This window comes from Alexandromys fortis, unplaced genomic scaffold (genome assembly GCF_014885135.2).
Source record: "Alexandromys fortis isolate MF-2015 unplaced genomic scaffold, M_Fortis_MF-2015_v1.1 scaffold_93, whole genome shotgun sequence".
Taxonomy (NCBI): Eukaryota; Metazoa; Chordata; class Mammalia; order Rodentia; family Cricetidae; genus Alexandromys; species Alexandromys fortis.
Window position 1 is genome coordinate 5,072,974 of NW_026067970.1, and position 2,695 is coordinate 5,075,668.

The window sequence follows — 2,695 nt, forward strand, 5'->3', positions numbered from 1 at the left end:
TTGCAGAAAAGATTTTTTTTCAGTGTTTTGAAAATCTATTTTACATTGAAATCGCCTAGTTTTCAAAAAATCCTTTTAAATTTTACATATGATAAAAACAAACCTCTTTGGTATACAGCTCTGTGAGCGTGGGAAGATTTTCAGAGTGGGATAACAGTTGCCATCATCGGTTGGTGGTGGTGCACACCTTTAATCCCAGCACTTGAGAGGCCGAGGCAGGAGGATCTCTGTGAGTTTGAGGCCAGCCTGGTCTACACAAGAAGTTCTAGCTACACAAAGAAACCCTGCCTCCAAAAACAAAAACAACAAATAAACAGAAAACACAGTTGTCCCACCAAGATATATGACATTCACTTTTTCCCTCCGTGCTGGCGGCCTCCCAGCTCCCGACACCAAGGGTTTCAGAGACCCAGAAAGCCCCACGGGCCTCATGGTGCTCAGCCATTACCTGACAAGAGCTACATGGAGAGGTATGAGCCCTGGAAGCCCATGTGGCAGCATTTGAAGCAGTCTCTGGCCCACTGTCTTGTCCACGCCCTCCCTTGGTATAATTACAACAAAGCTAGCCTGCTGAGAATGATGACAACTTGGAGCAAGCGTGGCCTTGCCAGTGTGGGAGACATAACAGGAAGCGGAGCTATGGATGCTAAGGAAGATGATGATGGCATTGATCTCTTTGGATCTGAGAAAGAAAATGAAGAAGCAAAGAGGCTCTGCAGTATGAATCAAAGAAAGCCAAAAAGCCTGCACTGGATGCCAAGTCTCCCATCTTGCTAGATGTGAAACCTTGTGATGATGAGACAAACATGACAGAATCAGAGGCGTGTGTTGGAGGCATCTGAGCTGATGGCTTTGGTGTAGGGATTTTCTACATTAGTTCCGGTGGGAGGTGGAACTTGAAAGCTTCGAATACAGTGTGTACTTGAACAGGGTAAAATCGGAACAGACATGCTGGAGGAGTGGGTTATTTCTGAGGGCTGTGTGCAGTCTGGGAAGTGGCTGCTTTTAACAAAACCTCAAGTCCATCCTCACCTCTTCACACTTAAATAAAAGCTTGAAAGATTTAAAAAGAAATCTGTAAGTTTCTCTCTCAGAAAAAAAATTACACAGATTGCATCTTGGTAATCAAATCCTCCTTCCTTAGGCTGTAGTAACACATGCAATCTCTTCCCTGTGGCGTTATGCCTTCCGGAATTTTATACAAATGAATTTAACTTTCTTGATTCCTTCACTAACACGTAGGTTCGTTATATGCACCTACTTTGAAAAATTCTATGCTTCACTCCTTTTTACTGCTGGTCAGTTAACTTCCCTAAACATGGTTGGTTTATCCGACTGCTCAGTGAAGGATATTTGGGGATTTCCAGTGCTTTTTTTTTTTTTTTTTCATAGTAGCGCCACTGTAACTATCTTAAAACCAACTCTTGGGCTCTTGGGTGAAACTGCATTTATGTTTCGTTTTATTTTTTTCTCTAAGGTAAACATATGGACACATACATGTTCAACTTCATGAGAAACTGCCCATCTTACTAGCATGTTTTCTGAGCAATTTCCCCATTTTGTGTCTCATTAGTAATACATTCAAGTGCTTTGTAAGAACTAGATGCTGCTGGTGTATTTTCCTATGAACCATTTTTAAAGATGTGAGTTTCACACTGTAACTTTAATACTCATGTTCCTGGTGACTAATAATGTTGAGTAGTTTTTAATTTGCTTAGTTACTATCCAGATAGTCTCCTTAATAAACTCTCTGAATCTTTTGACTAGTTTCTACTTATTTTATTTTTAGCTTTCTGGGTTTTTTTTTATTAAAATATAATCACATCATTTCTTCCCTTCTCTTTCCTCCCAACCCTTCCTATGTCCCTTGTTCCCTCTCAGATTCATGGCTTCTTTTTTATACACACACACACACACACACACACACACACACACAGTTAGTACAACTCGCTTTTCCTATTGAGTGTCACTTGTATGTTTATGATTTTAGGGCTCATCCCTGGAGAACTGTTTCTTCTGACCTCAGCATTTAGTTGCCTGTAGTTCTTTGTTTAGGGATGAAGTCCTGTGAGACTTTTCCCTTCCTCATTAGCATATCTATTACTGTTGTCTTTATTCAGGTCTTGTTTAGGCAGGCTATATTATTGAGGTGTCAGTGAAATTTGCTTGTCAGTTCTATGGGTCACAATCTCACAGGATGTTCCCTGGTCCTCTGGCTCTCTTCCACTTTTCCCTTCATGTTCCCCGGTCCTAAATATGTATTGTAGATGTATCTGTTCAGGCAAGCACCTCATGATCGGTTGTTCTCTGTATTTTGACCAGATATGGATTTCTGTAAAGGCCTCTGTCTGATGCAAAGTGATGCTTCTTTGAAAAGGGTGGGAGCTACCCTTAACTGCGCGTATAAGAATAAGTATTCAGAATGCAGTTAGGAATCGTGTTGGTTTAGAAAAGAGGGAGCATCATATTTTCCTTTAAGATCCAAGCCCCCCACCCCACCCAGAGCTTGGGTAGATTCCAGTCAGGCATGGTTTCCCTCCTGTTGATCAGGCTGTAAGGCCAATTAGACAGCCGTTGGTTACCACCAAGATGCCAGTACTATTAGTGAACCCTCAGGTATGGTTTGCTATGCTGGTCACTACTGTTATGGCTTACTAGCATCACATCTGTGTAGGACTATCCATTGCTCCCCTCC

General features: G+C 41.7%; 1 pseudogene; it reads left to right on the forward strand.

The window, feature by feature from the left end:
- The first annotated feature begins 343 nt into the window (after window positions 1-343).
- LOC126509575 (elongation factor 1-beta-like) lies at window positions 344-1,046 on the forward strand (annotated as a pseudogene).
- Window positions 1,047-2,695: the final 1,649 nt, after the last annotated feature.